The sequence below is a fragment of the Pleurodeles waltl genome, chromosome 2_1 (assembly GCF_031143425.1).
Source record: "Pleurodeles waltl isolate 20211129_DDA chromosome 2_1, aPleWal1.hap1.20221129, whole genome shotgun sequence".
NCBI classification, from domain to species: domain Eukaryota; kingdom Metazoa; phylum Chordata; class Amphibia; order Caudata; family Salamandridae; genus Pleurodeles; species Pleurodeles waltl.
Window position 1 is genome coordinate 325485057 of NC_090438.1, and position 21459 is coordinate 325506515.

The following is a 21459-nucleotide window of genomic DNA, read 5'->3' on the forward strand; positions in this document are numbered from 1 at the left end:
TATCATGCACTGTTTCGGGGCACACAGATGGATCTTACTACCAGTACAGCATTGATGGGAAGCAGATAAAGGTCCAGCACTCTCGGACTCCGCTTGGAAGTCAATACTGGCATCCTCTCCCAAGGTATGTCAAAGTTATCCAGTTATTTTTTTTTCAACCTTCACTGGGCCTATTTTACACCATGACGATTGCATGCTATGTTCCCTGGGGTATCTGCGGCCTGCCCTCGTTGTCATGCAGCAGAGGCCAGATTTTTCCATTTTTCATGATCCTGCCCAATCTTGGCTGATTATTGGGCTTCTATAATGCAGGTGGATACAGGGGGTCACTGATAGAAAATGTGTTTGCTTTCCGCAACTCTGCCTGCTGGGCATACATGCAGGCAGCACAGCTCGGAGAGTCACTGGCTGGTTTATGGATATGATACAGGCCAGGAGGCAACTGACAATGGCTTGGAAGTCCGCCTCTGGCCCCGATTTGGGATGCTAGAGTAGAGAATTGAGTAAGTGGGAGGAATGTGAGAGGGAAGTGCTGTGAAGGGAGGAGGCAAGAGGGTTGTGAAGCATTCCCTTACTCCCTGCATGGAACACTATACTGACTGGTTGTCAAAGTTTGGACAGTCAAAGAAGGATCAGAGACATGGGACTATACCCATCTGCTTCCCCTTCCACAAGTTCACCTCCTCCTTACACCCTGGTCATATAATTCGGCTGTGATGGGTCAATATGTGTTTGTACTATATGAGTTGTGCTTCTGATTGGGACGCCAGACTAAGGGGATGATGGTGGCTTCATGTCTGCAGCATGCGGGGTGCACTAAGGATCCGTGTGTCTCAATTAATATGATGGATCCTTGTTTGTCACTGGACAATGATTGCAGTTACCCGCTTTCGTATACATGATCTGCTGGGGTACATACATATTTTACTGTAGTCATACTAAGGACCCACTTTTCTGGTTTGCTTGATGTTTAATTTTGTTCTTCTATGTGCTCTTTCTGCTGGTTCTCATTTACATTGATGTTTGTATTGAAAATAAACATTTTTTTTAAATTACCCCTTGCTGAATTCGAAATTGTGTCCAGTTTTCAGAAATCTATAGTTTTTCTGGATTACCCTTGGGTTTCAAACTGGTTGGAAAGTAGTAGGAACCTATAATGAGGAGGGATTTCATTTCGTGGTTAAGACTCAATATAAACTATGCATGCTTAAATATATTTACAAAGGGTAGACCTTCTCTCACTAATGATATGATCAATGCAGTCAGTCCTCTCTGGGTATCTTTCTAGAGTTGCTACCTTCAGGCACTACTTCATACTTAATTTTGCTTTTCAGTGTCTTTGGAGCCCAAAGTAAACCCCCCAAACGGCATTTAACCCATCCAGACTTGACAGTTTTAGGTTGAGCTTGGCAGCGGTTCTCTCTGACAGATCTGTTTCTTTAGCATGTACATAGAGTAGGGTTTATCTCCGGACAGATGATTATTTAGCATTCACCCTATGCTATTAGCTGTTTGATATATCATTCAAACTCCGATGGAGCGACTGAATTGGGAATCCATTAGGGGCAATTCACAACTCAGAGCTAAACAGACGACTTATACATTACATTATTTCAGAAAGCAGTCTTTTTTTTCACTGATGCAGGCTTTTTCTCAGACACGCACACACGTTTACACGCACAGATGAGCAATAGAATATCTAGCTGCGTAAAACAAAATAGCCATTGGAACTACTACCAGGTCTCTTGCGGTGATAATGTATGGGAATACAAGCATGCACAAATGCACATTAAAGCCAGATCTTTTCGCTTTGCCACTGCATGGCTTGCCTGGAGAAGCCATGTACACAAGAAAATATAAGGACACTTTTGAAACATGGTGGTAATGTATGGAAATATCGGGATGCACAAATGCACATTAAAGACAGAACCTTTCGCTTTGCCACTGCGTATTCAGTTTCCTGCCTGGAGAAGCCATGTACACAGGAAAATATAATGACTCTTTTGAAAGATGGAGTCCGGTGAAATAGAGAGAAAACTGCATTGTCTTGTTCCTCAAAGCTACTTTGCTATGAATGAACTGGAAGAAACACGGCTGCTAAAAATATGGCAATTTCCATTTACATTGCACAATTGTTGATCATTTTAAATGCTAAAATCAACAGTACTTTTCCCCTGTTCCCTCCTGTACGAGTGATTATCCTAATGTTTGTCTACTGTACTAAGAATATGTGGACTCTACTTCTGAATGAATACAATCTCTATCTGTTAAAATAACTCATCATTTATACGCATTATAAATTCACTTTAATTCAGTGTCAAAATGACCTGGCATGCTACACATTCACAAATTCTAACACCGAAAGAGTACAAAAACCTGCCGTTGTAATGGTGGATTGATACTTCAATGCGGATTTGACGATTTAGAATAAGGTGTGTGTGTGTGCGTGCACAAATAGTTATTTTGTCTCTGTAAATAACAAAATAAATAAATGCAATCATGTGATGCTTAAGAGAAAAGCTCGGTTTTCCAGCATGCATAAGTGATGGATCGCTGAGATACACAGCAAAGAGGAGAGCTATGTCTGATTTGAAAACAGGATTCAATTTAGCGTGATTTAAAAATAAAAATAAAATCCTGTTCGAATCAATGGGGACCATATAACCATTCCACCCTGACAAACCTCATTGCATGAGAAAGGAACAGTTGATTGTTTTCTTGCAATGTACCGCATTCACATCCAAAGTGTGATGCTATTTTTGCCACAAGATCTATAATTACAATAAAATACATGGCTGAGGCAACAAGAAGATAGCTGACTGTCAGCTCAATCATTACACTTGTGAGGCTCTGGGTCTATTGTAGAGGTTTTGTGATAATAACGTAGAATAGAAAATAAATGCTGTGAACAGATGCAACTCTCTTTGTTTTAAAGAAACCCGAGTGATGCTGAGAATTTTTTTTATGTTTTTACGTAGTATTTTAACTATAAATTTTAATACAGAGAAGTTCACTGCAAAAGATGCAGTTTCAGAAAATATTAGCAAAATAATTTTGTATTTATGTCCGATTAGCAAAGGGGTGGAACCAGATGATAAATGGCATTCTTGAATTATATGTGCAAGTTCGGTTTGTCTCTTGTTTGTCCAACATGCTGTGATAATTCACCTATGCCAACGAATGTGAGCATCCATATACTTTTGATAGACTACCTATGAGAGATCAGCCATGAGTGAATGAGTGAGTGTATGCGTAAGTAAGAACACCATAGCGTCTGTTTCTGCAGGAAAAGTGTTGGCATCTTCTGGTAACATTTTTTGTTGGGGTTGACTGCTGATCCGCTCAGACATCTAAAAAAACAACTACACGAAGACACTAGGAAAGTCCTTCCAGGTGACCTATTAATGCAGTTTCGTATCTGAGAGGTCAGTGGCAAGATGTCTTGTTGGATACTAGATCTGGAAGCGCCACCCCAAGGCGTGTCTTGAAATATGTGCTGGTTACAAACAATCTATGCTGCTAATGTCTGGGGGGGACAAATGTACTCTTCTTACAGCTCTCCCACCACCCACAGGTCAAGACCCTGAAATATACCCGTCTTACGGCCTGTTAAACTGCAGACAGGGGCCAGTTACTACTAGAAAGAACACACGCCTCCATCTGATTCTCCAATAACCCGTTTCCTGTTAATGGTTCATTATAAATTACCCACATCCTCTGGGTAAACTGGGAGCAAAATATTTCCAATTTTCCAGGACTATTATAGTTTTGTACTTAATCTCGATTTGAAGAGCATTGCTAAGTGAGAGATGACACAAAAGGTTAACGTGCTAGATAAGTGCTTCCATAATTTTCAAAACAGCTATTCAGAAACCTTGAACATTTCAAATCATGTCCTCTACTGGCAGCCTTTTCAAGCGCAAGTCTGACAAAGCAATGCAAAAAAATTAAAAGATGAATAAGAATGTGCACGTCAACGGGTTTCAAACAGACTGACTGTGGTTAACAAGGTCCCCCAATGCATCAATTGTAAGAAAAGAGTAATCACTACAAACATAACCCTACCTATCCTATAACAAATACGGAGAGGGTAACTGAATAACTTTGTATTTTAAACACCCATTCAAATATTTTATTGTGACATAATTGTTCCACCGTTTGGACGTCGATCAGATTCCAGGATCAGTCAAAGGAGGGATGTGACATACTTGTGATCAAATTTGGGCCCTCTGAAGAACATTACCTTGACACTCAAACATTTACAGTTCTCAAGAAAAGTATTATGTGTTGTCACTATATAAGGTCTTCTCTTTAAGAAAATACTGTAAGTGGATGATGGTACTTTCAGAGAGAGTATAGTAGATCCTTGGATAGAAGGAGCAAACTATCCTGAGAAGTACTTATAATGATTGTCTTTTTTTTTTTATCAGGACCAGCTCTCAGACTGATGAAGTCAATGACCAAGGATTAGTTACAAGGGTTCTCTTGATGAAGGCCAGCTGAACTGAACAAAATGTAATTTTCTAGGCATGGTCATGTAGTTATCGAAGCAGTGATACTTCATCCTTTTATTGTTGGTCATTTGGTAGAGTACTTAAAGGGTGTTGGCACAGAGAGTAGAAGCAAAATACCAATTCTAAATTTCGTCATTGTGGCATACATGGCTCTCTAATGTTTTTTGGATTCAAGATTTTGTAGTAAATGCAGCCAATTGACAACATTCTTTGCATATGTTTGTGTCAAAAGTGGCTTGTGACAATTTGTTCCCCTCTATATTCCGGACTCAGTATTTTTAGTTAAGTAAATTAGCACTTTCTAAAGTGCTTAGCAAACACCTTCCACAGAGATACATGATGTATTATGTAAATATTGCAACACATCTTCTCCCAGCAGTGATGAACCATAGAGGAGTCAGGAACAGTTCATAAAGATGCATTTTGCTTTAAAGTTTTTTGCTTTGCCTGAATCTAATTACTGAAATATATATCAGCTAAAGTGCATCCCAGGCTGGTGTCTTGTGCCCCATTTGAGAAGTGCAGCACTTTTCCTGTACCGCTATATGAAAAGTGCCCACAAATAAATATTGTCAGTCGGCCTAGTGATTTAATTATGGACATACAGACATGGTTAATCTAAACATCAGACTGCAACTGCACATGCGTTAGAATATAAAGCTTCATTTTTTAGAATCACTGAGCAGCTTTGATTTTAATTGGAATTCTTAAAAATTATATAAAAGAAGTTACATGATAGTATTAAAATGTCATATATGAATTCATCTAGCATTCTGTGTTTCATGATATGGCTCATCGAATAGCAAGCATTTTCCATCTTAATGAACTATAGTTCACCAATGTTTTACTCACAATGGCACTTTGACATTTAGAGCCAAAGGACTGATGATGAAGATGTGAAGTTGGAGCACTGATGTACCACTTGGAGCAATGCCTGAAGCTCCTACGGGAATATATCTAACCTTTAATATTATTGGCTCTAGGAAAACAAACAGCAGAGAATGTATTAATTAAATGGCATTGTCACAAAGAAAACGCTGTCCAAAAACTTTTTGATTATTGTAAAATCAAAGTATCTACTTGCACCAAGATGGACGTAATGCTATCTGGAAACTCTCTGCACTTCATGATGAACTGACTGTAAAATATTGACACATAAGTCCAGGGACTTTGAACAGTCTAATTGGTTCTGAAATACCAAATGTGTAATTGATTTGGAAAGGGATTGGTGGGCTCATTCTTGCATGCAGCAGCCTTTCATTTCATTTATGCTGTTTGGCTAGCTGTGCATACACAGTGAATTTTAGTGACAAAACTCAAACTTAACACTCATTTTCATTTATTAGGAATACTTCTTGATCCATTTCCTGAAACTATCATTTTAATGATTATACTTTTCATTAGAGGACGAGAAAGCAGGCCCTCTAAGGTGCGGTTCAATCTCTCAACCAGACCGTTTCCTTGGGGATAGAAAGGAGTGGTAAACTTGTAGGTTACTCCACACACCTTCCACAGAGACTTCATATATGTATATATGAAGTTGTACCCTTATCAGATACCACCTCTTTGGGGAACCCTATGCGTGTAAAAAACCCCATCAATGCACATTCCAATACAGGGGGTGTGATTGACATCAGAGGAATAGTTTCTGGGTACCGGGTGGCATGGTCCACCATGACCAAGATAAACCGGTTGCTCATGGCTGTCTTGGGATCCAGAGGCTCCACAATGTCAATACTAACCGTTTCAAAGGGGGTGCTGATTACAGGAAACAGTTGTGGGGGAGCTGTTCAAAGGTCTTGTCCTGCCCCAAATGTCCAGCTAAAGGCATATCATGAGCCAGACCCAGTAGGAAGGCTCTGAAGCACTGGGATACCACCAGCACAAGTGCTGACCCAGGCTCAGCAACCATAGGCTCACTATACAGAGACCGTCCTCCCAGTAGATCAAGTGTGATGTAGACTCTCCGCCAGATGCCTGGTCTGCAGCCTGCTGCCGCAAACTCACTAGAGTAGGGCATGTTTTCTGTGCCTCACAGAATGCTTCCCTGGTGGGTTCCCCTTCCTGTGGCCACCTAGTCAGCTCGGGTACCTCTCCAAGTTCAGTCACCTGTTCCCCTGTAGGCTCTAGGTCGTCCCCCTCAGGTTCAGCTTCCTCCCGGACCGTGGAAACTTCAGGGCGGGTTTCAAGTGCCCCCTGCCTTTCCTTCTTCTGGCAGGCACCTGGGCCACTCTTTCAGGCTCAAGGGCCTCCGGATCACCCTGACAGGCTCACATTGACCGGGTGGACATAAACACCCACCCAGGCAGACCCAACATCTCCAAGTGAGACCTGTGATCCACATCCTCCCAAGGGGAATCCTCCAGGTCATTGCCAAGGGGCCAATCTACAGGCATGTTTGGACTCACAGCTACTCTCAAGGCACCTGAAACCCCTCCCGATTCAAAGGGAACCTGCACCACTCTGCACAGGTGATCTGAGTTGTCCACCACAACTACTTGGTGAAATGCATGGGGAACTACCTGCTCATCAGACACCATTTGAGTTCTCACACTGGCTCCTGTGACTCTCAGAGCCTCCACCCTCCGTCCATTGATGGTCACCCACTGCCTGTACATTTTAGTGTTCTCAGGCACAAGGGTTCTCTTGACCATCTCACTGTTCCCTAGTGAAACAAGGGTCATTTCAGCTGGCTCCCACCTATCTTAAACTAACTCCTCCCCAAGCGCTACACGGGCCAAACCCTGAGACTGAGCACCGGTGTGTGCCAGTATCCACTTGTGGCATTTGGGATCCCCCCTCACCTGACCTACCTAGCTAAGGGCATAATACGGGGACACCTCTCTGCTGGTTTCGCTGTAGAGACCCATGACTTCTTTTCAATGTGGGGTTGGGAGTCCTTACCCTGGGACCAGCGCAATTAGTGTTGGATTGTTGGGAACAACTCCGTCACGACGCAGTGACATTACCAATTCAAAGCATTTGTGTTTCTAAGCGCTATACTGAAGTTTAGTCTTTAAAAAATTCATAACTTTGCCTGTGTATGTTGGATGTTTGTCATTTTGGTCTTGTTTTGCTTAGATACATATTCTTTATTTTTCTAAACCTGTGTGGTGTCCACTTTGTAGTGTTTCACTGTACTACTGTGTGTGTTGGAGCAAATACTTTACACATTGCCTCTAGGTTAAGCCTTTCTGCTCATGCCAAGCTACCAAAGGGCTGAGCATGGTTTACCGGTTGTGTTTCTCCTTTACCCTGACTAGAGTGAGGTTCCTTGCTTGGACAGGGGGCAACCTGACTGCCAACCAAAGACCCAATTTCTAACAGTGCAGAACAGTGTAGGGGCGTGACCTGATGCAAGAACCGTCCAGGTCTCTATCTGCAGAGGGGGCTTTGGGTATATAGGGGTAGTACAAAGCCTGTCCTGTCCTTCCACTCAATTCCTTTTTCTTTTATACTGTTTCTCCTAGTGTCTTGTGGGCTTTCTTACTCTAAGGGTGGGCTCTTGGGAATGACTGAAACACTGTATCTATGTATATGGTACTTCTATAGTGAAACCCTAGCCAAAAGACAGAGGATCACTGTACATGGTCAATGACAAAGTCATTGAGTAAAGAAGAAGAAGCAGGATTATGGTCAGTGAATGCATTGCGGTCCACAATGTATTTATTATTCTCTGAAGAGGCAAGTCTTAAACTCTTTTTTAAATTAGTACAGCATTGGAGCAGTCCAGCGAAATATGGGGATATTGTTACAGATACTGGGAGCATAGCTGGAAAAAGCCTGCAGTCTTAATGTTTTATAACACTTCTTAGTCTGTAGTCTGATGATGTCCTGGTTGTGGGTGTGCCTAGAAACAATAAGAGATGGCAAGCTTGACTGCAAGGATAAGTTGGGGTGCTGGCTTTGATGGTTCTGTAAATGATGCAGCTGGTTTTGAAGATGGTGTGGGCTGGAAAGAGGAGCTAATGGTGCTCCATCAGAATGGGGTGATGTGATGACTGGGTGGGTCGTAGAGGACCAGGACTCACAATGTCTGTTGGGCCAGCAATCAAGTTCCTTTCACAAAAAAATACATATATTCTCTGGTGTCTAGTAAGCTTTTTGTCCCCCTTGGGGTATATACAGGGGACAAATACCTCAATAGACACCTCATTGGGGAAGAGGGCAGAAATACTTTGTGGGCCTTTGATGTGAGGGGACAGCAGAATGGAAAATGACCTGGTCTCCTAGCCCATTCCTGTTCATAATGTTTTTCCTGGAGCTAGTGGGCTTTCTGCCCCCTGCAGACACGCCTGGGAATAATTTAGCCAAACTGCTCTTAAAGGAACAGAAGAATGTCTGAGGTCTAAATGTGTTTGGGGAGCTCAGTGACAGATTGGCTAACCCCTCATTCCATTCCTGTTTTAGATTGTTTTCCCTGGTGTCTAGTGAATTTTCTGACACCATGGAATGGTCTGATTGGGTAGCAAGTCCAGCAATATGCACTCCTAGTGAGGCAGAAAGACTGTCTGGGCTCTGGGTGTATCAAGATAGCCCAAGCTAGATGGGCTAGCCCCCTCACCCCATCCTCTTTTCTTTTAAATTATTTTCCATTGTGTCTAAGGAACATTTTGGCCCTCTGGATTCTGACATTCTGTACACAGTGGGGAATGAGGGCGGCACAACACCAGATGGGCCAACCCCCCCATCCCTTCTTTTTTAACAGGTCACCTGCAGTCTAATGTGCATTTCTGCCCCCTGCAATAGGCAGACTGGGGCTATCTCCTCAATTTACCACTCTAGGGAGCAGAACACATTTCTGGGCCCTGGAAGTGTGGGAGTGGCCAGATGCAAAACAAGCTGGCTCCTCATGCCACTCCTTTTTGTTATATTATTTTCCTGGTGCTAGTGGGCTTTCAGCCCCTTCCACCTGGGCCAGCAGATTAGGAGTAAATACCCTATTGCGTCCATGGGAACACAAAAGACAATGTGGATCCAATGTGCTGGGGCCCATAAACCCATGCCAGGGGGTGCTCCTGTATAATAATGAGCCCGTTGCTCAGTGATATGGATTTTTCAGCAAGGATAGATCACATGCCTGCAATCCCTGAACAGGAGTCCACTAGTCAAAGTGTCATTGGAATGGCAAGAATCTCTCAATTCCAGTGGCACAACTCACACCCAAATCTGTGTTTGAGGGACTGAGCTGTGCTCACAAGCATCAATCAAACTAAAAGCAGCCTGTGCTGAAATGTTGTAACACAGCTTACAGGGAAATACTTTTTGCTTGCAGTCTGAGGTGAGTATTTCAAGGGGGGTTCCTCTGGTGCCACCATCAGAGGGATTCTCATCCCTGGGAGCTTGAGCTTTATCTTTCCAATTATAGCACCCATTAGTTGTACAGTGGTAAAGTTCATGTCCATAGTACCCACATGCTTAATACTGCTGTGTGTTATCTTGTGACTGCTGTAAGATATTAAGAAAGCATTACAGATGTGAAAACAAAACTCCCCAAACTGAAAACATAATTGGGATTTTTAAGTTACAGAGATTAGATTTAAAAAGTTTATGATTTCATGGCTAAATGGAGAACCACAGTGCATGTTGCTTTCTCAGGAGTCATCACCCTCTCTGGTGTTGATCACATTCCAACCACAGGAAGGAGATTACGGGAACACATTGTGGTACGCAGAGGAAAAAGCAAGTCTGAAGAAAGTGTCCACTTAAACCTCTTACGGTTATGGGTGCCTTTCTGAGTCCTTCTGCCTCAATTATCTGTGACACTATGCTTCTCTTACTAATCTATAGTCACTGAAAACAAATCAAAGGTTAAAGGGACTTCATAGTTAGATGAAAATGGCAGTTAAAATATGCTGTTTTAAATACAAAACCACTGAAATTCACCAGGTATTATTATCCCCAGTAGCTATAACTTGTGCCCTAAAGTAACTATTACTCGCACCTCCTCCATACACAGTATTTTCATCAATGATGTAATTTCAAGATATTCTAGTGATGTTATCAATGATGTCAGACAAAATGCCATTTTTGATGTAATATCAGGTAATTATCAGTGCATGGTGAACATGAAAGATATAGGGCCTGATTACGACCTTGGAGGAGGGGATTACTCTGACCCAAATGTGACGGATATCCTGCCCGCCATATTACAAGTTCCATTATATCCTATGGAACTTGTAATACTGCAGAAGGGATATCCGCCATATTTGTGACAGAGGAATCCCCTCCGCCAAAATCGTAATCAAGACCAATAGACACTTTAGGGCACGAGTTACAGTTACTTGAGATAATTATAATTGGTGACCCATAACCATTAAGAGGTTTAAGTGGACACTTTCTTCAGACTTGCTTTTTCCTCTGCGTACCACAATGTGTTCCAGTAATCTCCTTCCTGTGGTTGGAATGTGATCAACACCAGAGAGGGTGATGACTCCTGAGAAAGCAACATGCACTGTGGTTCTCCATTTAGCCAATGGTTCTTTTGTTTGAAAAGGTAAGTTTTAGCTGACATTTTACCTAACTATAATGCCCTTTTCACCTTCGCTTTTTTGCAGTGAATCTCTATGATTGTTCTAACACAAAGTAAGATATTAGTCCCATACCTATCTATAACGTCATTTTAACCTTTGGTTTTTCAGAGAATATTTTTATTGACATACATAATGCCAATCCCATGTAGAAACTGTAGCCAGACCGTGTGTCCAACCCCCCACAGGTAGCCAGCCCCACACAGCGCATGGCCAAACTGGTCTTCTGCCTACTCTCCCCATTAAGTGCAGCAGGGGTCAGGTGGTGTAGGGCCTACTGTCCAAACCACAGAGGGGGTGTCATTCTAACTAGGCTAAATTGAAAAGACCAGAGGTGAAATCATAGAAAACACTGCAGGCAGCTTAATTTCTATATACTGAAGTCAAGGTAATAAAACCGGCCAAGCAGCAGGCAGAGGACCAACTGCTAGCCAGTTCACCTTAAAACACATTCATCATTCTGAATTCCATATTAACATTCTGTGTCACATTTGAGAACAAGACCCAGCACATCGTCCACCATATAACACACAAAACCAGCCCACATTATAAAAGAATAAACATCCATAATGCACTTGACATGCATGTTCATAATTATAAACAGGATATTAAGGTTAATACTAAATGGAAAGAAATGTACACAGGTACACAATGTGCCATCCACAAAAGCTGTGGAAACAAATATAGTCACATAATTTAACTGCGGTCTCTATTCCCTGGGTGTTCTCATCATTCTCACATCTCAAGAGTCAGAGGTCCCCAAAGACTCATTACTCCCAGGCTCGACCCCTGGTGTTACCACACCATGACAAACTCCTGGTCATTGATGAGACAATGTCTATTTACTCCACCACTTTCCTTCCTCAAGCACAGTGACACAGTCCTTAACTTACATAACCTTTTTATGGAGCAAAAACCAGGAATGAGCTTTAGTTAGTGTGCCATTTAGTCGAACTCTAACCACATCATCCAGTTTAACTAACACAGAATATGTGCCATAGACGCCAGGGATGAACAACTTTACATTGTCCTTGATAACCCTATGATACCTTTCAAAGAAACCATTGGTAGAGGATGATACAATGATGTTTTAACATGCTTCACACACCAATGTGACAAAAATTCCTTAAACTCATAGTATGTGAACTGAACCCCATTGCCTGTCACTAACTCACCAGGATCTACTTACCTGGAAAAAAAGATTGCAATAAACAATTATTTCAGACGTGTTTGAGGGCTTCAGAAATTACACTTCAGGTCACCTCAAAAAGAGTCAACAAGTATGAATCCAAACCTACAACTCTCCTTGACCACATTGGTTGGGCCAAATAACAGCCACATGTAGCTTAGTCCGGGGTTTGTCAAGAACTGGAACAGCTTCCACAGTAACCGTAGACTTGTCAATGACAGCACAGCCCTAACACTCCCTAATAAAATGGTTCACTTCCCTCCAGGTCCCTGGCCACCAAAACATATCTCTGATCCTCCTTTTCATGTCCCTTATTACCGCATGACTTTCATATGCTTAATTCAAAATGTGGGCACAGACACCAACCCGCATCACCAGCAGATCGGGTCCTCCTGCTTATCCCTTCAGACACATAACTCTGAAAAAAGCATGCTTAAAAAGTTAATAGATATACTTGAATTACTCTTCGTCCAGCCTTAGGTAATGAAACTAATAACCTGTTGTAAAACACTATCACATTAAACATCAGATTTCCACTCACCCTCTGAAATGCAATCATGCTGAATTCCTCCTCATCCCAGTCCTCCACAGCAGTCAATTTCTTCAAAAGCTACAGAGAGAGAATATGCGAAGATGTTTTTTATAGCAACAATATACTCTACACAATACTGAAAATCCTGCAGTACATTTTGCCACTTACAAATACACAGCATGGCTTTACTGGCTCCTTTAGTAGCAAATAAGTTAAGTAAAGGCTTGTGGTCCACATGAATAGTGAACTCCACATCCCACACATGGCTCCTACAATGATCAACCCCCCACAAAGAAGCCATCTCTTCACGCTCAGTCATTGAATAGGTAATATCACCCCTCCAAGAGTACGAGAGGCAAAAGCAACTACATCATCTTTCTCTCCTCGCACTTGAAGCAACATTGCACCAAACCCATGCTGACTGGCATTCGTGACAACTACACATAGATCAGAGTTTCAAATGAATAGAACTGGCAACTTCCTGCTAAGTTATGTCAAATTCTTTATCAATATCCTTACGCCATACAAATGTATCATTTTTCTTGAGCAACAATCGTAATTTGTGCATTCTCTCAGCACACTTAAACCAAGCATTGAACTACTACATACTGAAAAATGATTGTAATTAGTTATTTTCTCAAACTGGAAATTCTGAAATGGGTCTTACTAGGCTTTTAGGTGCAATTCCCTGTACCTATATCTTATAACCAAGATAATCAACAGAATCCAATGGATTTAGATTTGACATTACACATATAATCATTCCAACTGAGTTGATTTTCCATGATGAAGATTTCGCAAAACTGTACTTGCACACTTTTGCATAGTACCCCTTTGACAACAAGACACCCAGGACAACATGAAGCATTCCCCAAATGATTTTGCTAACACATCTGTGACATTCTAGATTTTTCCTTTTCGTCTCTTTTATTTCCTTTATTTCTTCACTACATCTGCTCCCTGGTAAGTATGTACCTGCATTCTCAGTGACAGTTGTTCCACAGATGCAGAAGTGGATTCTATGCTACTCACAATTTCACCAGATTTTCCCAAAGTCAAATTTTCTGTGGTTAACAATTTCTCTTGAATCTTTTTGGTATTGGTCTTTCCTACCCCTTGATGTCTTATCATTTCCTCGTCAAATTATTTATAGTTACAATGCTTAAATCCTAAAGCCACCTGCATAACACTCAATAGACTCTCCCGATGATTGAAGCCTTACACAAAAGTTGTGCCTTTGCATTACAACATTTTTCTTTTTCTTAAGCTGGGTATTGCACATTTAGATAGCAGGAGCATACTTATTCAGTACATGCCCTTCACCCATCAAATCTGACACTGGGAAGTGTTTTAAGGTTTTCCTGCTTTGAGACCTAAATTGTGTTTCAAAATTTCCCATTTCTTCTTTTGAAGAATGTATCCCAAGTTGGCTCCAAACCCTTCCTTCACTGGTCTCAGTCAATCTGTGGAGTACTTGGTGTAGTTAAAAAGGTGAAAGGTGGAATAATGTTTTGCTGCATACTGGCGCCAAAATCCAAAACAAGACCACTCCCTAACAGTTGAAAGGAGTCTCAAGACACCTACACAACAATAGACTCTCCTGGTAATGATGTCTTACATGAAGTTTGTACCTTTCCATTATAAGATTTTCCTTTTCCTTAAAAAGGGTATTGTACATTTAATGGCAGAAGCATACTCATCTAGTACATCCCCTTCACCCATCACATTCAACACTTGCAAGTGTTTTAGGATTATCCTGCCCGAGGGACGTTCAAAAGTGTTTCAAACTTTTATATTTCTTCTTTTAAGTGAATATCACAACCTTAATGGTTCCCAAATTGACTTCAAATCCTCCCTTCCACTGTTCTAAGTGAATCTATGGAATACCAGGTGTAGTTAAAAAGGCCAAAGGTGGAATATTATTTTGCTGCATAATGGCACCAAAATCTGTAACAGGACTACTCCCTAACTATTAAAATGAGTCTTGATCACAGCAACAGAATACAGAAAGTGTGTACGAATCTCTGCAGGTATCTGCAATGCTCGACAACCACTTAAGCAATGCAGTAATTCCACACAAACGAAACCCTGTGTATCACATTTGCTGGAAAGCAGAGACCCATTTATGAGGTACAAAAATGCTGTTCAATGCAATCAAATCCTCTTCCTTTAGGATAAAAGTAACTTTCATTAGAAAATGGAAACCACCATTCAGTTAACAGTTAACCACAACATAGATGCTGCACATGGACTAGTGTGCAAATCATTGTAACTTAGAACTGACCTGCAGATACCTAAAGTAGCTGATGATATTTTGTATGCGAATCACTGTGATTGTTAAACATGGGTAAGTGATTGAATCACTGCTGATTGGAACTGGTCAGCATATATCTATATATATATATATATATATATATACATATATATATATAATACCTGTATTGAAACTAGCCATCACCTGGTATGTAAATCAATGATACTGAGTGCCCATTCCAAACTGGTCTTCAAATGTCACATATGCGTATGTACCAGCACTCATGTGATGAATGTAATGCACCATGCTGTAATCAAGCAGTTCAACAAGCCCAAACCAAAGTGGTGTTGCACTCAAACATTCTGACCAACTGCCAGCCAGTGCACCTTGAAATACATTCTTCATTCTGAATTCCACATTAACATTCTATGTCCCAATAAAGAATAAGACCCAACACAGATCTACTGACTTTGGCAAAGGGTCAGAACACTATTATATAAAAAGTGGGCATGTCGGCTATTTAAAGTAATCAGCATACAAACAGATTGCCAACAAATCACTAATTATTATAATTCATACAAATTCACACATTGTAAAGTTTATTAGAAGAGTTTTTGTTGCTAACTCTTTTCAGGACAAATTGCAGCTATAGAATCCACCACAAGGGGGCTCTACAGTCCAACGGAAGAGCATACCGGTCCAGCTTGGAGCGCTTTAAAAAATATGGTAAGCTCTCATGGGGTCATGGATTTAATGACCCATAGAGCTTACTGCTTTTTTAAAAATTTTATTTTTAAATGTTTCTGGAGAGCTGCTGCAACATTAACAAATGTATTTGGTGTTGCCCCTAGTCCTTTTGAGGACACCACCAAGCTCTAAAAAAATATGTTTAAAAAGCCTTCGCAGAGCATTATGGGGTGATCCCTGCAAGGAGCAGTGAATAATAAAGGAGCTCTCCTGTTTTTTATTTATTATTTTTTCATGTATTCTTTGTTTATTTTTTGGGCTTCCAGTTATACCAAATTCAGCAGAAAGCTAGATCTTGGTCCAGAAAGAGTGTATTCCATAATTTGGTGTAAATGCATTCAGTAGTTTTGGAGTTATTAAATAAAAAAACATTTATGTATATCTAGGAAGGTGGATCCACCGCAGATATATTCCACACTCAAGAAGCAATGACATGACTGACTGGCCGCAACTTGACATGGAAGATGCAGTGACAATTTTCTGTATCGGAACATGGTAGTGGTACCCTGACCACATGGGACTGATGGAGGCATCCCGTGAGGGACCCCTTATGGGAAAGAAATGTCCCAAAAATGTTTTTATTTTACAAATGAGAGGATCTGTGGATCCCCTGTGATGCTCAATGCAACCCCAGTGTAAATCAGAGACAGATCCAGATACCAACTAAAAGAAAGTATACCAACTCACAAACCCACTTACATCTTCTCTTACACCCCACACTACCACTCATTCACCCACTCACACATCCATACATACACACACATTCACACACTCATGCAGTGGCTCACATACCCACTCACACAGCCATACAGTCACTGATACATCCACTCACAGGCCCAGAGAACACCCCCCAAACAACCGCTCCCACACCCACTTATACACCTACACAGCCAGCCACACACCCACACAGCCACTTACAGAACCACAAATCCCCTCACACACTCACTTCCACACTCATTTACACTCACACACCCACACAGCCACTCACATACCCATTCACACACACACACCCATTTACACACTCCCACACCTACACACCCACTCACAAACCCACAATAACACTCACACACCTACACAGTCACTCACTCACTGACCCAAAAAAATAATAACACACCAACGTGCACACTCATTCACACACTCACACCCACTCACAAATTAAAACACCCACTCACACTCCCTTTGAAACACTTACACAGTCACTCTCACACCTATTCATACACAGATCTACTCACACACCCACAAAACTACTATTGCACCTACTCAGACCCACACAGCCTCTCACATACCCATTCACACACTCACACACCTACACAGTCACAAACACTTATACAGACACTCACACACCCACTCACAGTACCAAACACATTCTCAGACCGACTCACACCCATTCACACACACACCCACACCCACACACACCCAGTTATGCACCCATTCACAGATCCACACAGGAATACAAGCACCCACTCACATGCCACCAACACACACTCACAAACCCATAATGCCACTCACACACTCATGCACAGACCCACACAGCCCTTCACACACACATTTACGCACTCACTTCCATTCGCATACCCATTCACACACTCCCACACCAAACAATCACTCACACATCCACTCACAAACGCACAATACCACCCACTCACAGATCCACCCAGTCACTGATCCAAAAAACCAATAGCACACCCACTCAGGCAGTCATTCACACACACACACACACACACCCAGTGATACACCCAGTCACAAACTCACATACCAACTCACACTTCCTTTGAAACACTTATACAGCCACTCACATACCCATTTACATACTTACACATCTACTCTCACACCCACAAAACTGCTACTGCACTTACTCACAGACCCACACAGCCACCCACTCACAGACCCAAAACAAAATTCACACGCCCTTTCACACTCAATCACACACCCAGTTACAGATCCACAAAACCACTAATATCCCCACTCACGCACCCATACAGCCACTAAAACACCCACTCACTGACGTACACATCCATTCACACACTCACATACCCTGTACATGCACTCACACATCCACTCACAAACGTCCCGTATTAAGTGTGTTGTTGTTTTGTATATAATGTGTGCTTTTGGTGGCATTGCATCCACAGATTCAAAATGTGTTGTTGTTTTATATTGAATGTGTGCTCAGAGTGAGAAATTGAAGGAATTGAAAACAAAAAAAAAGTGTTCGAAGGAAGAGTTGGCTCTGAAGAGCCTTTGTATTTATAATGTGCAGATCATAGTTACACAGGGAGAACGGAATGCAGTATTTTCAGTTGTTGAGGAACGTTTGTGAAATGGAGTCTGTATTTTCCATATATTTTGTGCATATCAAAACATATATTGTGGTATGTAGACCCCATGTTGTGGTCTTGGAGGATTGCAGAAACTGCTTTATTGGCATACTTCCCGGGTCCCTCTATCTGTGGATTAAATTTGGTTGACCACTGCCACTTCTGTCATTGGCAAATGTTGGAGAACACCAGGTTGGCAACCCACAATGGTTTCAACAAAAGGCAGCAATTGATGCCACTTTAACCCTCTATGGCTAATTCAAGTCATGTCTATATTAGGCAAATCTGGGTGTCCCTGTCAGTGCCTTTCTTTCTAGTACTCTCTCTAGCCCAAAACAAGAACCTATAGCCCACAATACAAACCCTGGCCAGTTTGGGGACAAGCAGATACAGTACAGGAAAAGGCTGCAGCAAACTGAGGCAGTTTTTAAGATGAAAGGCAGTTAAAATGGAGAGCACGACCAAAAACAAAAAAGAGGAATTATGATTGCATGGTGTTGATGTTCAGGGAACTAAAATTAGGTCATGACTAAGAAAAAAAAGTACTAACTCTGTGATTGGCTTTGGAACACTACAAATATGTTGTTTTGGATATGCTTGGAATTGGAATCAGTCAAGCAAACCTGCTACAGTTAGTGTGAAGTTAGTACGTTGTTGAGAGAAAATATTGTGACCTAATGGTAGGCAGAGTCTACTGGAAACATGATTACTATGGAAATGGAGCCAAAGGAGTGTGAGGGAAGGGAACAAAGGAGACTGCAGTGTGAAAATGAAAAGAAGAATGGTGTGCAAAATTGCTTGGAATGGAGAGCATGTTTTGAAACTGGCAATATTTTAGAAAATTAGAAAAATATAAATGCAAAGCATTAACAGCCTGGTGTTAAATAGTTTTAAGGACTTTCATGTAGGTTTGCAGATCTGCCATGGATTTACATGGGGTCACACTCAGTGCAGCGGCAGATTCACAAATCAGTCCTAAAACCTACCAAACTGGGCTTCTTTACAGGAAACATGGACAAGATTAAAACATAGTGACCTTTGAGAAGTGGTATAACAAAAATAAAAGCTAAAAGTGTTACGACTCGGTCGTCCCATTTCCAGGGGGCGCTGTAAGGGGACTGTCAGATGCCTGGGAATCACCTTGAACACCTATCTAGAGTCCCTTGCTGACTCCTGTTTGTTTCTCTTTTCTCCATGGTACACTTGTGTAGGACTACATTTGCTTCTTGGGACTCCAAATCCCATAATGCACAGCATGGTAGTCAGGAAAACCCGGATTCTGTTTCCCATTGTTTTCAATGGGAGAAGTCCAGTTGCTCCTTTTCACTGGATCCTGTCCTCCAGGACTTGCAAGTGTCCGAAACCACACACACCTGAAACCTCTCCTGTGCAGCCCAGCTTGGAACTGCTTATAAGCAGCCATTTCCTCAAGCTCCCCGTCGTGCATCGGACTTCAATTCCTTTGTGTTACAGACCCCTTGTCGGATGGTGTTCCAGTTTTGTTCCTGTTCTGTTCCAGCCTGATCCTGTTTCCTGTTTCTCTGCCCTGCTCCTGATTGTTCCAGCCAGAGTCTGCTCCCTACTTCTTAGCCTTGTACCTGTTTGTTTCTTCCAAAGCCTGCTCCCTGTTTCTCTGCCTTGCTCCTGCCTTGTTTCAGCCTGAACCTTCTCTCTGTTTCCCAGTCCTGTTTACTGCTCATTTCCTGCTCCCTGTATTCCAGTCCTGTCCTTGCCTGTTCCAGCCAGAGCCTGTTCTCAGTTTCCCAGTCCTGTCTCTGTCTGTCCCAGACAGAAGTTTGCGCCCTGTTTTCAACTCCTAGATCCGCCTTTGCTTCAGCCTGAGCCTGTTCCTAGTTCTTGCCTCTGCCTCTTTGTTTGTTCCCTTCTGTTTCTGTTTCTTCTTGGTTCTTTGTGTCTGGTAAGTGTTCTATCAGTCTTCACCAGTGTATACGTGTCCTCCTGTGTACTGGGGTTGGCTCCTGGTTCCAGGAGGCAATTCCAGCCCCCATCCTTGTCCAGTGTTATACGTTGTATTCCGTGCCTAACAGTGACAGTGTGCTATTGCTGTTTTCTCAGGAATCGCCACTGTGTTTCCAGCTGGACCCACAAGAGCGTGTCCTGTGTATGTAAGTACTATCCTTGTTTGTGCTCTAGGGTCCAGAGACAGAATCACTTCTGCTGCCTCCTTTCTATGGGGCTGGCAGGGTGACTATCTGTAAGAGCAAACTGCACAGACGCATTGAGATTCCCTGTCACTGTGGGTGGTTCTGCGCCTTACTCTGTGTACAACCCCAGCGTGTTTGTCCACTGGTAATCCGTTTCCTGTTTGTTCACACAAGGGTTGCTCTGCTTTTACTTTCCTGTTTGCTGTGCCTATCCATAGCTGTCCTTTCCCTGTCTGCCTTTAGCTGCTCCTCTGCCCCAGTGTACTACCTCTTTAGGATATTCGGTGACCTCAAGGGGTGTCCCAACCAAAGTCCTGATCAGACCCGCCCGAAACCGTGACAGAATGCACGACCCAAAAAGTTCTAGCTCCCCTGGCAGTAAAGGCACACACAACCCTAAAGGGCTTTCCTATCATGTTAAAACACCCCTTTCTAAACCTATACATTCTCTGAAGACCTCTAAAAGAGGCCTTAGTTTAAAGGATAGACTTGTTAAAGAAAACCATAACTTGCAAGTTCAGTACTACACTGAGTGGCTTGCTAATCTTTCAATGATAGACTATTATGTTATTTGTGGCTATGACCCCCAGTCCCTGTCTGTAGAAGAATTACAAGAACGTAATGAGTTTTTGCAAAATCTATTAGCTGAAGCCAGTAAGAATGTTCGTAACCGTGGAAGTGCTTTTGCTACCTCTGCACAAGACATTTACTCTCAAGAAAAGACGGTTAATTCCTTGCCTCATGCTAGTGCATCCCAGATTCACTTCCAGGACTCTGTCAAAACAAAGAACCCTGACACTGTTCAAGAAGCCACACTAGGGATTCCCTTGTTTTCCGTTGAGTGCTTCAGCCCATCTAGGCCAGTTTCTCAGAATTCAAAGTGCAGTGCTGACTCTTATAAAGATCTATCAGTCCCTCAGAGCTTTCAAGTCAGCAGGCTAGAACCTGTATCTAAGGGATCAGTAAAAACTGTGGGATTCCTTAGTTCAACTCAAATGGCTTGTGCTCCTCCCAAATTGGATGACAGTACATCAGTCTCAATTCCTAAGTGTTGTGCTGACTCGTGTAAAGATCTACCAGTCTCTCAGTGCTTTCAAGTCAGCAGGATAGAACCTGTATCAAATGGATCAGTAAAGACTGTGGGATTCCTTAGTTCCACTCATAAGGCTTGTGCTCTTCCCAAACTAGATGATAATACACCAGCCTCAAT

At 42.1% G+C, this 21459-nt stretch overlaps 1 protein-coding gene across 2 annotated transcripts in view; it reads right to left on the reverse strand.

Annotated features, from left to right (window-relative positions):
• HTR2C (5-hydroxytryptamine receptor 2C) overlaps positions 1–21459 on the reverse strand; it is a 3940131-nt gene that overhangs the window by 1300836 nt on the left and 2617836 nt on the right. For both annotated transcript variants that reach the window (XM_069206051.1, XM_069206060.1), the window contains one exon: positions 12775–12843. The gene's annotated coding sequence lies outside the window, so the exon portion shown is untranslated. The remainder of the gene's footprint in view (positions 1–12774; positions 12844–21459) is intronic.